This window comes from Protopterus annectens, chromosome 11.part0 (assembly GCF_019279795.1).
Source record: "Protopterus annectens isolate FY-2018-M chromosome 11.part0, PAN1.0, whole genome shotgun sequence".
In the NCBI taxonomy this organism is placed as follows: domain Eukaryota; kingdom Metazoa; phylum Chordata; order Ceratodontiformes; family Protopteridae; genus Protopterus; species Protopterus annectens.
Genome location: NC_056745.1, coordinates 591096501 through 591111678, shown reverse-complemented (window position 1 = coordinate 591111678; position 15178 = coordinate 591096501).

The window sequence follows — 15178 nt, the reverse complement described above, 5'->3', positions numbered from 1 at the left end:
AGGACATTTGCCATTGTATTATATTTGGTCTGGACACAACTGCCCAAAAAGGGGCTGTCCCTTGCAAGGTGGGGGCAGGTGGTAACCTTACTTACATCTGCTTTAAAGCGCCTTAAGCACCCTATATCCAACTGCCACTGTGCAAATGTGTAAGGTATATATTTCCGATAATGCACGTGGAGAGATGTGTATCATGGTCAGGTGTTTAATCCCAGGTTGTAGGTTCAGCAGGACTGGCTGGAGGCGAGCAGTCTTGTGGACAGCTACTGTTCATACAACTTGTGTCCAGATGTATACAGGACTGGACATCGTGTCGTGACACCAAGTCTAATGTTTAGAACAGATACATATCCCATGAGAGATATCCAAAAATTGTGGGGACCGATGACCTTCTTTGCTTTATGGCTGTAAGGTAGGGTTATACATGCAATGATACATAGTTTGCAATCCTGAGACTGCCTAGGGTGAGACTGCCTACTAGATATGGGTAGGGGTCACTATGTGCAGATAATGCTGCGCCTATCTAGCAGCCCGAGTATGGCTGGTTTTGTTGGACATTCAGGAAGGGGGTGGTGTGCTGTGATGGGGATAATGGGTATTCAATTATGTATCCAGGTGTGTTGGGGTTGGATGGCTCAGTTCAGACCAGACCATTATGTGGGTATGTGCCAGTAACGTTTCTGTACATGTGTATTGCACATTTGAATGTTCACATGTTTGTGGGATTGTATTGTGGATGTGTATATTTGTTCTTTGGTTATCTTCCTGATTCACCCACTGCTCCTTCGTAGACCTCCAGTTCACCTATTGTGCATCCAACCCAGTCTCCCCTTGGCGAATTATTACATTACCCGTCACCCCCCACCCACATATTCCACAGACACCATTCATCCCTTCTCCAGTTGATGGCCCAATGGTACAGTCAACAGAACACATTACGTACACTACATATCTCTGGGACCAATATGGTTGTGAGGTCTACACTAGTATTTCAGATCATAAACATGCTGCACTTCATGCACATAGGTACACGCAAATCCTTATCTTTCATGACATGGTAAGTAGACCCAGGTAATACCCGTTCATCTATGGGCCATCCTGACAAGAACGACTTGGACCACGAATGGGCAGATATTGGGCGAATGCTCTGACCATTGGTAGGGTTGCCACCTTTTCATATGACCTGGATGGGACATTTTCAGGACACATCTGAGTTTACAGGCCAACATATACCCACGGTCATTACAAAGGATAGTACTTTAGTTTTATGCCTACATATAAGCTTTTATTGTTGTAGCAGTGTAGTTGCTTATTCTGTTTTGTTTACTTGCTTATTCTGTTTCTTGTAACATATAGGTAACATATAGGTATTTTATATACGGACATACGTATTGTATGGGACTATTACATAAAATACGGGACATAATTATGTCCTACTATCGCAGGACATTTTACATTTATTATGGTTTTGGTATGGACACACCTGCCTAGAGGGGAATGTCCCTCACAATGTAGGACAGGTGGTAACCCAAACCATTGGGCTAGGCTTGGCAATTGGCGGTGCGCTAACACAATGCATTTTGCTTCCACTTAGTATAACTAGTGACACTACAATGGAATACGGGCACGGGGTTTTAAATATTTGTTCGAGGGACGGGGACTCAATATTCAGCTACGTGCCTTTGTGTTTACTTCTTTTTGTTGTGTTTGCAATGATGTCTTGTATGCTTTGCATACATTTCAGTATCCATGACACTGACAGGAGTGATTACTATTAGAGGCAGGCTCTACTAGTCAGCATTTTAGGTTGTGCGTATGCAGCCGACATGTTCACACATCCGTGCAGCACTTGGACATGCCCCCTGCACTCGTACACATTTCCTATGCACGTGGCTGTTACGGCAGCATGCCTTCATTAATATGCATGTGGTGCTGCTGTGACATCTCTATGCCACACGGTCAGCACAAGGCTTATGCCGTCCTTGCGCCGAGCTTCATGAATCCCGGGGAATCAGTTTTGTTCTAATAATCTCTAACACTTGTACAATTTTAAGAACATGTTGCCAGTCTGCCTTTAATTTTATTCCACATCTCCAACATTTCTCTTCATTTGCAAATATTCAATCTAACTTGTGTAGTGTAAAAAAACTCCTATGTAAATATCTCCAAGTAAATAAATGCCATTGAAGTGACAATGTAGTATATTTTGAAGATTTAAGTATAAATTATTTTTCTTCATGTGTTGGCAGATGGCCATTTATTAATGTAAAATAATCCCAATATTTTTTTTATGATATATTTTAGTTTTTTTTAACAATTTTATAAATATTTGATAGATATACATTACCATGAATGGGTTGGTTAATAATAATTAGTATGAATTCTATTAATTTATTTCTATTCTGTCTGATAGACAATTGCGTTATTTTTTTTTTATTTACAATGTATCGTCTTAAAGATTGTAGGGATAACCACATATTTTTATCTATATTAAATTTATTTATTATTTGATTGACAGAATCTTATCCCGATCTAACCAATTGTCCCAAAATAAAAGTTCTGCTTGTTTTAATATATTTATTCTGTGTGTTTGCATTCTCTCTAGATTAGTGGATGCTTGAATGCTACTGGAATCAAAGAAAATATCCAAGAATTAATGTTAGGTTCTTTATTAACAATTTTGTTTAAAGTTCATTATTGTTAGATTTATATAGTTGGATGTAATTGTAATGGTTTTGCTATCTAATATGTAACCCTTGAGCATCCAATATAACGGATTTTATAAATAATGGATTGTATAATACAGATAAATGTTCCTGTATTTGATTTTGTACAGTTTCTAGCCAAATCTGATCTAATTGTTTCCATATAGATGTAAAAGAGGAATTTAACCATAGCGTTATGTTTTTAATTATGGAGGAAAGCATGTAAATCTCTATGTCAGGTAAGTTTATTCCCCCAACTTCCCAATTCATTAAGTGATTATTTAATGCTATTCTAGGTTTGTTTGGATACCATAAAATATAACATAATTTTATAATATTTCTGTATAAACTGTTTGGGAGGGGGTAGAGAAATAACTTTTATTAGATATAAAAGTTTGGGAAAACTTATTAATTTGATCAGATATGGTCTATCTTACATTGTAAATATATTTTTAATCCAGTTGTCTATCATTAATTGTATTTTATCTAATGTTGAATTATAATTGAATAAGATTATATCCTGTAAGTCATCTGATAAGTAAATACCGAAATATCGTAATCTTCCATCTGCTACAAGATATTTAGAGAATTTTTTATTTATATGTTTTTTTTTTTTTTTTTTTTTTTGCTATTTGCAGGTAAAATGTTTGATCATATTTTCATTAAACTGTAACTCAGAAATAATTTGGAATATAGATATTGAATTAAATAAAGCTTGTAGAGAATAATTCGAATCAGCCAATGTCAAAAGTATGTCATCTGCAAACATTTGGAGTTTTAAACTTAGTGTTTTAGTTATTTCTATACCTTTAATTTTAGGGTTTAATCTGATACTATTTGCAAAGGGTTCAATCAAAAGTGCAAATAAGAGAGGTGATAAAGGGCAACCTTGCTTAGTTCATAGGTTCATAGGTTGATACTAGGCTATCTGCCCTAGGACATTTATAAGCCTAGCCAGAATGTGTTTGGCTTTCACCACCCTTTTAGATTAGTTGACTGTGCCTCTGTATAGTAGGTCAGAGAAGATAGCCCTTTTAAGGTTAGTTTACTGTGCCTCTGTCTAGTAGGGACACATAAGAGATCCCAGGGGTAAACTTACAATCTCCCATCCACTCATCAAGATTTCTCTTGAAGAGGGTCATTGAGGGGCTCTGCCTAACATGGATTGAGATTTTGTTCCAGAGTGAGGGGAGCCTCTGGGATATGAATCTGTCCCTCCAGCATGTCTTATTTATTTTTGTGCTGAGGTTTAAGTCCCTGGAGCATGTGGCTCTAAGGGACTTGGATTTCCTGAGGTGGAGCATGTCCATTAATTCTGGTTTGAACATGGCTTTATACGTCAGGCACAGATCGACTCTGAGTAGGTGGTAAGCAACTGATTAGATCTGGAGTTTCTTTAGCCTAACTGCGTAGGGCATCTGTTTGAGTCCCTTGATCCTCTTGGTGAGGTACTTTTGGGGTCTTTCCAGTTGCTGCAGGTGTCGGGTAAGGTACATCCCAAATGGGGCATTGTATTCGATTATGGGCCTGATGAGTGATGAGTAGAGGGGCACAATGACCTCTCTTGATCTAGATGTGAACCCTTTCGTGATAAGGTGGGCTATATAGAAGGTCTTTCTAACCACATTGGCAACGTGATTGTCAAAGGAGAGATCGCTATCTACTTGGGTCTCCAAATCCCTAATTACTTCTTCCGTACTTAATGGATTACCACCTATGTGGTAATTTGTGGTCACTTTGTTTTTCCCAAAGGGGATGACTATGCACTTTTTGGCATTTAGCTTTAGGCCATGGCTCTGGCACCAGTTATCCATCTCTGTGAGACCCTTTTGGAGGATGCTTGTGTCAGTCGGCGAGTCGATTATGGCACCCAGTTTGCAGTCATCTGCGAACTTGGTCAGCTATAGTCCTCCCGTGTTAGCCTGTACCTCAGAGAAATATATACCAAACAAGAGAGGTCCCAGGACAGAGCCTTGTGGGATGCCACTTGTAACTGGTTTAGAGTCTGACATGGCACCTGCAATTCTGACCATGTGGGTTCTATCCCTGAGCCAGTTTGCAACCCATCTTGTGATATAGGGGTTGATATTTAAGCTGGTGAGCTTATTTACGATGCCCAAGTGGGGAATTGTGGCGAAGGCTTTTGTGAGGTCCAGGTAGGCTGTGTGGACTACCTTCTCTTCATCTATGGACTTGGTGACTGTTTCAAAGAAGTTGACCAGGTTCAAGAGGCAAGATCTGCCCTTAACAAAGCTGAATTGGGTAGGATCCAGTGTTTGGAGGTTCCCAATGTCTTTGTTTATGAGTTCCATGATGATACACTCCATAGCTTTGCAGACCAGGCTAGTCAGGCTTATAGGGCAATAGTTTCCGGGGTCCGTTGTGGCACCACCTTTGTGGAGTGGGACCACTGTTGCTGTACGCCATTCCTTGGGTACATATCCTGTAGTAAGGCTGAGATTGAACAGTGACTTTATGTGAGGGTTCAGTTCTTCTTGGAGCTCGTGTAAGACGCAGCCCGGGACACCGTCCAGCCCCATTGATGCTGTGTTTTTTGCTTTGGAGAGGGCAGCCCTCACCTGTGCATCTGCGATGTCAGGGAGGCTACACTCTGTTGGGATAGACATTTGCTCTTTTGGGGGGGAAGGGGGAGAGAAGTTTGCACTGAACCTGTCTGCCAGGATGTTGGCAATGTCTGTGGGTTCAGTGTATTTTTTGTCATTTTGCACTAACTCAGAGCATATCTGGGAGTTGCCACCCAGGTTCCTGACATAATTAAAGAAGGCCTTGTGATTATCTTTAGCGTCTTGTGCAATTTTTCTTTCGAAGCTGGCCTTAGATGATTTTATGAGGGATCGTAGTTTCTTGCTAGTACTGATCAGAGATGCCTTCCCTTTTTGGGATTTTGCTCTATCATGTAGTAGCTTCCTCCTTCTGTTGTATAGTTTATTTATGGCTGGGGTCCACCAGACAGGTCTCCTGCCTTTGGAGGAGTGAGTCTTGGTTTTCATGATGTTGACAGGTCCTGATCTATGAGATCCTAATTTGACATAAGCTTGGGTATTTTCATAGAGAGAATTTTCGTGGTTTGAAAAGCCCATCAGGAATTTATACTCCTCAAGTATCAAGTATAAATAATTCCAGTTAACAGAGTCAAAGGTGCTGTCTATATCTAAAGAGATTATAGTAATTTCTATGTCTCAGATTTTATTATGATCAGTTAATGTTATTATTCTTTTAATATTGTCATAAGTATTTCTTCCCTTTTATAAAACCCATTTGATCTTCACGTATTAATATGGGGAGTAAGTGTTTAATTTTGTTTGCAAATATTACCATAAATATTTTATAGTCTATATTTAGTAATGTTATGAGTCTACATGATTTACAAAATCTTTCATCTTTTTTTGGTTTTATTATTGGGGATATTAATGAATATTTCCATGATGGCAGTATGATTATGTCTTCTTTGACTGTAGTGTATATTTTTAAAAGTAAAGATAAGGATTTAGTCTTGCATTAATTTATACATTTCTGGTAATATATTATCTGGTCCTGGACCTTTATTTGTTTTAAGCTTGCTAATGTGTGATTTTAATTCTGCCATTCTAATTGGTTTATTAATATTTTCTATTTGTTCTTGTGTTAACCTAGTATAAATGTTTTTATTAAGGATTTTTTTAATCTTTTCATATCTGAATAGTTTAAAGTATTTGTAGTATTAAGCATATTATAATGTAATCTAAAAGCTTCTAGTATATTATTCAGGTCAGTAGCTTTTTTCTTTGTATTAGGATTATAGATTTGTTTTATTTGCTTAGAGTTAATGATTTTTTAGTTCTGTTTGCTAATTGTCTTTGCTTATGAGGATTCATGGAATATGAGTTTGATTTAATCTTTTCTAAATTAATCATAGTTTTCTGGTGAAGTATTTCAGTATATGTTTTATTAATTTGAACCAATTCTGATATTAAATTAGTATTTCCTTTTTGTATTTCCAATTTGATTTTTATCCACTTTGTTTTGTAATTCTACCATATCTTTATTCCATGTTTTTCTTTTATGAATATGCCATGATAGTATCTTACTATATATATATATGTGTGTGTGTGTGTGTGTGTGTGTGTGTGTGTGTTTAAAGAATCCCATATGTAAATTTCAGAGATATCTTTAGTTGTATTTATTTCTAGAAATGTATTTATTTTGTATATAATTCTTCAAATTCTGTTAGTTTTATTATATATGTTGGTAATCTAGTAATGGGTATTGATTGCATGGGGTCAAGTTCTAATTCAAATCGTAATGTGCTGTGTTTTGATAAGGGTCAGGTTATAACTTTAAAATCTTCTAATTGTGTAATTAAATCATTTGACATGTATACTCTGTCAATTCTAGAGTTAGTTTTATGTCTTTGTGAGTAAAAGGTAAAAAATAATGAATTTGGATCTGTAGATGTATTAATATCTTTAAGACTTGCTGTATCTATGAAATTTCTTAGGGCTCTTGAAGCAGATGTTTTTTTTCTTTTTACATTTTGTAACAGTATCTTTTTCATCCAGAATACAATTAAAATCTCCTGCCAGTATTAGACTACCTTTTGTATGGTATATTATTTCTTCTAGATGGTAGTTTATTGTATTTATTTCAACTCCTGGGATCCAGTATATATTTATCAATGTATACATTTTTCTATTTATTTCAATTGATACCAAACAAAACATTCCTGAGGAATCCTGATAGGTATTTATTATTTTATGAGCAATCTAAGTATTTTTCAATAATATAGCTAATACTCATCTTTTCTGTTTAGTATGAGAGCTTGCCTATAAAGTATAATTATTAGAATTTAATTTGCCCTTATCTTATTCTAAAAGATGTATTTCTTGCAGAAATACCAAGTGTGGATTATGTAATTTTATATATTTGAATAAACTTTTTCTTTTAATATTATTTAAACCATTGACTTTGATCGATAAACACTTCATATTTTAATATGGATCTTGGGTTATATAAATGTATACGTGCATGTCTTTTGAACATTTGAACATATTATTGGAGAAGGTTTTACTTTATAATATATTGATAATTTATGCAGTTTTAAAGAGGCATCAATATTCCAAGTAACATAGTAATCTTAAATCTATTTTAAGCATACATTCTACAATTAACAACATCAGGTACCCTCTTGCCTGAATAGTTTAACTACCCAAGCAGTCTCTCTAAGTAACACAACTATAGAGTTCTAATAGCTCCTTGCCTAATTACTTCTGTATTATGTTGCAATTGTTATAAGTAATTTAAATTCTACATGTGTCAAAATGTAAAGAGCTTTGTAAAAATTAGTAATCTCTATTACAAACACTTTAAAGTTTAAGTTAATTTACATAATGCAATGCATATTCGGTAAAGTTCATATTTTTTAAATATAACATTCATAACATTAATATACAAAAAGAGTATACGATTTAAAGTAGATCATGTAAACTGATAGTTCAGTCAACATCAGGTTCATATTAAAGATCTACTAGATCAGTAGTTGTTACAACTTATATTCTGGTTTGTCTTTTTTAGATTAATTTATGATCAAACATAACCTTTTTCAGAGTCAATTCATATAGTTGTTATATAGATTTAAGATGAGATACTAAGTTACTATTTAAACATATGAAAATTATTTTCCATTTACTATTTCAGTCTTTTTAGGTTCATAGGTTCATACTAGGCTATCTGCCCTAGGGCATTTATAAACCTAGCCAGAGTGTGTTTGGCTTTCGCCACCCATTTTAAATTAATTTTGCTATGTCCTTTTTCAAGGTTAGTATACTGTGCCTCTGTCTAACAGTGACACAGAAGTGATAGCCAGGGTAAACCTACGATCTCCCATCCACTCATCAAGATTCCTCTTGAAGAGAGTCAATGTGGGGCTCTGCCTAACCTGGACTGGGATTTTATTCCAGAGTGAAGGGAGCCTCTGGGTTATGAATCTGTCCCTCCAGCATGTCCTATTTATTTCAGTGCTGAGGTTCAAGTCTCGAGCACGTAGCTCGATGGGATTTGGATTTTCTGAGGTGCAGCATGTCCATTAATTCTGGGTTGGACATGGCTTTATACATCAGGCACAGATCGCCTCTGAGCAGGTGGTATGCCACTGAGTAGAGCTGGAGTTTCTTTAACCGGGCAGCATATGGCATCTGTTTGAGCCCTTTGATCCTCTTGGTGAGGTACTTTTGGGGTCTTTCCAGTTGCTGCAGGTGTCTGGTAAGGTACATCCCAAAAGGGGCATTGTACTCAATTATGGGCCTGATGAGGGATGAGTAAAGAGGTACGATGACCTCCCCTGATCTAGATGTGAATCCCTTCATGATTAGGTGGGCTATATAAAATGTTTTTCAAACCACTTTGGCCACGTGGTTGTCAAATGAGAGATTGCTATCAACTTGGGTCCCCAGGTCCCTAATGACTTCTTCTGTACTTAATGGATTACCACCTATGTGGTAATTTGTGGGCACTTTGTTTTTGCCAAAGGGGATGACTATACATGTTTTGGCGTTTAGCTTGAGGCCATGGCTCTGGCACCAGTTGTCTGTTTCTATGAGGCCCTTTTGGAGGATGCTTATGTCGGCTGGAGAGTTGATTATGGCGCCCAGTTTGCAGTCATCTGCGAACTTGGTCAGCCACAGTCCTTCCGTGTTGGCCTGTACCGCCAAGAAATATATAGGTCCCAGGACTGAGCCTTGTGTGATGCCACTTGTAACTGGTTTGGAGTCTGACATGGCTCCAGCAATTCTAACCATGTGGGTTCTGTCCTTGAGCCAGTTTGCAACCCATCTAGTGACATAGGGGTTTATATTTAAGCTGGTGAGCTTATCTATAATGCCCAAGTGGGGTATTGTATCGAAGGCTTTTGCGAGGTCCAGGTAGGCTGTGTGGACCACCTTCCCCTCATCAATGGCCTTGGTGACTGTTTCAAAGAAATCGACCAGGTTTAAGAGGCAGGATCTGCCCTTAACAAAGCCAAACTGGGTAGGATCCAGTGTCTGTAGGACCCAATATCTTTATTTATGAGGTCCATGATGATCCTTTCCATAGCTTTGCAGACCAAGCTAGTCAGGCTTATGGGCGATAGTTTCCAGGATCCGTTGAGGCACCACCTTTGTGGAGAGGGACCACTGTTGCTGTACGCCACTCTTTGGGTACATATCCTGTAGTAAGGCTAAGATTGAACAGTAGTTTTATGTTTGGGTTTAGCTCTTCTTGGAGTTCATGCAGGACGTAGCCCGGGACACCATCTGGTCCCATTGATGCTGTGTTTTTTGCTTTGGAGAGGGCGGCTCTTACCTGAGCATCTGAGATGTCAGGAGGGCAGCACTCTGTTGGGATAGATATTTGCCCTTTTGGTGGGGAGAGGGGGGAGAATACATAGTAAATTCAGTTTGTCTCATGCTTCTTTATAGGTTCATAGGTTGGTATTAGGCTATAGGCCCTAGGGCATATTCAAGCCAAGCCATAACAATTCCCTGGCTATTTCTTCCCACAATATTTACTTCCTTTAGGCTCGAATATTTGAAGGTAAATCCATTAAATTACTGTTTTGCCCTTTATAAGTTTCTATCATCTTTTCATACACTCTTACGTGTTTTGTCTTGTAATTTTTTTTCAAAAATCAATAACTGATAGTTTTCCATTAGATATTTATATATATATATATATATATATATATATATAGTTTTTGTATTCTGGAATATATTAGTATGCTTCTGAATCTGATACTTAAAATGTATGTGTCTTAGTACTTGAAGTAAATATCTCCATGTTATTATACTACTTATTAATGTTTGACTCATGACAGATTAGTTATAATCAAAGAATCAGCTGCTTAAACTCTTAGTATAATATATTTGTTTGTGTAAGCATGCAAGTGTGTGTGTGTCTGTGTTTGTGTGTGTGTATCTGTGTGTGTGTTTGTGTGCATGTGCATGTGTGCACGTGTTTATTTGTATGTGTGAGTGTGTAGGTGTCCAACTGCTAGCTTGTTAAAAATTACATTAAGCTTAGCTGTAATGAAATAATGTAAACATTGCACTTACTGTGACTACAAACATCATATATAATTTTTCATGAAGCTATCTGTTTATATTTGAAGCATGTTATCTGCTTTTATTTATTTTAAATCATCTTTTAACTGAAGTCTGCTTTACTTTATCTGCATCTCTGTATGCTGTAAAAAGTGCAGTGAGCACTTGTACATGTTCTTTATAGCTTGTAGTGATATAGCAGTTACTTAATTTCACTATAAATGTTTTCTTATGTTTTGGGCAGGTTTAATTTTTGTTTAAACGTTTTAAGCCATTTTATTATGGCATTTTCCATAAATGCACTTTGACTTTAACCCTGCGTGCAGTTAAAAAAAAACAGAAGTATCTAGTTATGTTCATTATGGCTTCTAGTTGTTTAATAACAGTACTGCTTCGTTGTATGTGATTTATTTTATATTTACATGTTATTTGCGGCTTTATTTCTTATTTTAAAGTTTCGTTATTATTTTCGCATTATTTTATCTACTACTAAATGTGCTCTTTGACCTCAACCCTGCGAATTGTCAAAAAGTGCCAGAAGCCATGAAACAGGTTTGTGTTGGTTTTTAGTTACAGGATATTAGCACTGCTTCACAGGGAAAGTCAAGCTCGGCTCGCTTGCATGGCAGGAAGCAAATCGTTTTCAAAGTTAACTAACTAAGAGGTATGACTCATGCTGATATATTATTTCAAATGCTGTTGTTCATATCTACTAGGAATGAAGTCAGTTAACATTTTTTTTTACTTTTCACAGGCTAAAAAGCACCTGGAGGCCAAACAACAACTCATAGCTTGTTCTATTCATAAAAGACATAAAACATATCAGGAAAGTCTTAAAACAAATGCTTATATCATATTGTTCTCTAATCAATCCTGTAAAATAAGTAAATCTGTGTATTGTTCACATCAGACACACAGTTTCAACAGTTAATCAGTTTTAAGCACAAATTAAAGAAATGTATTGATCTCAGCAAACCCAGTCTGAATTCTAGCCACACTACAAAAGCTCCCTTTCTCATTTACAAATGTACATTGCTTTCAACTCTAAACAGATTTATGATTCTTTTAATATCTAGTGTTTAATGTGCTCATTTTAGCATAACTGTTTCATTTGCATTATATGTTAAGGTTATGCTTTGTAGTTTTCATTTTAGTTTTAAGAAAATAAGCTAATAAGTGAAAAAGGTACCTGTTTTAATAGATAGCTTTCATAGTAGAAAGTTTAGTTGTACCACTTTAATTTCTTATCTAAGCTTTTTAAAGTATATGTACCTTATATGTTTATTTGTCCTTCAGTTTTTTTTCTTTTGCTCTACAGTATACCAACTGTTTTTTTCAGCAATTATTTTTGGAGTACTATTAGTCCATTCCATTGCCTCCTTGTGTAAAGACATTGTTAGATAAGTATTTAGTTGCTAGTTCCACAGTTTCAAATATTTCTGTACCCTCAGGAAGAAAAACTTTCAGCCTTGCTGGAAATAATTGATGTGTTTTCAGTTGCTACTTCTTTAAGGCTTTTATTAATGAAAGGAATTCTCTGCTCTTGGAAACTACAGTTGCAGAGTAGTCATTCTCAAATCTGATTAGAGCATCCTGGAATTTAATAGGTGAATTAGCTCAGGCATTTCTTAATATTATCTCTTTATCTTGAGTAGAAAACAGTTTTTTGGATGTAGATGTATTTTCCATTGTTGTTAATGATATATGAGCATGTTCAATACCATAAGTGAGTGCTTCAGGTAATTTCAGTATATCAGGAATCCAGGATGTGAGAAAATTAATTAAATAGTCTCCTTCACTTTTCTCTGGTAGTCCATATATCTGGATGTTGTTCCTTCTTGTTCTGTTTTCTAGGTCATCTAATTTCTCCAATAGATAGGTGTTTTGTTTTAATAAGTACTCTGTTTGGTGTTCTTCTGTAAGTCTTAAGTCCATGTCATTTAATGAATGTTCTATATCTGATATCTGTCCTTTTTCTGTAAACCTATTTCTTGTAGTTTTTAAAGTTGTTGTGAACATTTGTACTTGAAAGTACCCAGTTTGTTATCAATCTTGTCAATTTTTAGTGATAAGTCCTGAATGTTAGATAACATTGAGTGCAGTTCCTTCTTGAGGGCTGAGTCTTGTGAAGAGTTCTTCAAGTGTCTCATTCTGAAATGCTGATAATGGTTGTTTTCTGCTGCTTAATCTGACAGGAATTCTTTGCATTCAATTGATAAAAATTCTTCAGTTTATTCTGCAAGGTAGTATAAGTTGATTGATATTAAAATAATCCTCAATTTGTTTCTTAATTCTTAAAATTCCTGTCAGAAATGGTATTAAGGTAAGACAGCTGTGAGATTTTGCTGCTACCAGTTCACCATCTTGGCTACACCCCCATTTAATATCATTTGAGTGCTTCTGCATACATGGACACTAAATGATTTATATACCCCATCCACACGTTCAGTAGTACATCTATATCTGTGCAAGCACTTTACTGACAACAAATAAAACATTTCCCCCAATGACACCCTTCATTAGTTTGCCCATCTCTGCAGAAGCACTTCACTGGCACCAAATCCAGTCCCTTCAGTAGTTTTTCTATTTGTGTCCAAGTAATTCACTCACACCAAAAGGAACATTTCTCCCAAATGATCCATTCACTAGTTTGTCCATGTCTGCACAAGCATCTCACTGACACCACATGAAATGCTTCCCCCAAATACACCCATGCAAGGACTTTACTAATGACAAAAGAAATAATTTTCCCAAATGAATCCTTCTCAAGTTTGTCCATTATTGCTGAAGCCATTCACTGGAACCAAATAAAACATCCCCCCCAATGATCATTTCAGTAGTATGTCCATGTCTGTACAAGCACTTTTACTGACACCAAAAGAAACGTTTCCCCTAATGACTCTTTCAGCAGTTTGTCCATGTCTGCACAAGTACTTCAGTAACACCAAATCAAACATTTCCCCCAGTGATCCTTTCAGTACTTTTTCCATGTATGTCCAAACACTTCTCTGACACCAAATAAAACAATTCCCCAAGCAATCATTTCAGTAGTATGCCCATGTCTGCAGAAGCACTTCACTGACACCCAATGAAATATTTCCCCCAGTGATCCCTACAGTAGTTTGTGCATGTTTTCATTATGACTTCAACACCAAATTAAACTTTTCCCCCAATGAATCTTGCACAGACACTTCAGTAATGTCAAATGAAACATTTCTTCAGTGATCCATTTAGCAGTTTGTCCTTGCCTTCACAAGCACTTCATTGACACCAAATGAAACATTTCCCCCAGTGATCCCTTGAGTAGTTTACCCATGTCTGCAGTGGCAGTTAACTGTCATCAAATGGAACATTTCCAATGATCCCTGGACAAGCACTTTTACTGACACCAAATGAAGCATTTCCCCTAGCAACTCTTCCAGTAGTTTGTCTTTGTATGCACAAAGACTTAGCTGACATCATATAGTTTGCCCAAGCACTTCCCTGTCATCAAAATGAAACATTTCCCCAAGGACCACTACAGTACTTTCTTCATGTCTGCACTAGTACTTCACTGACATCAAATGAAACATTTCTACCAATTATCCCTTTAGAGTTTTGTCCATGTATGAACAAGCACTTTTACTAACAACCAATGACTCATGTGCCTCAACGTTCCCTTCATTAGCTTGTGCATGCATATACAAGCACTTCACTGACAGGAAATGCAACATTTCACCAATGATGCCATCAAAAATATGCCCATGTATACACAAGAACTTCACTGATATCAAATGGAATATTTCCCCCAATGATCCCTTCAGTATTTTGTCCACATCTGCACAAGAACGTTTACTAACACCAAATGACACTTTCCCCCAGCAATCTTTCAGTAATTTGCCCATGTCTGCAAAAGAACTTTTACTGATACCAAATGACACTTTTCCCCCAGCAATCCTTTCAGTAATTTACCCAGGTCTCCACAAGCACTTCACCAGCACCAAATGAACAATTTCCCCAATGATCCCTACACAAACACTTCACTGATGCCAAATGAAACATTTGCCCCAAAGACACCTTGAGTATTTTTCCATGTATGCCCAAGCAGTTCACTGTAACCAAATGGAACATTTCCCCCAAAGATCCAGGAACAAGCACTTTTACTGAGATTAAATTAACCATTTCTCCCAAAGACAAATTTAGTAGTAGGCCCAAGCAATTCACTGACAACAAATGAAACATTATCCCCAATGATCACTTCTGAAGTTTCTCCATGTGTGTTCATGCTCTTCAATGATATCAAAATGAATATTTCCCCAAAATAATCCCTTCAGTAAGTTGTTTGTGTCTGCACAAGCATATCACTGACACCAAATGAAACATTTTTTACTAAAAATGGCCACACAAAGACTCCACTGA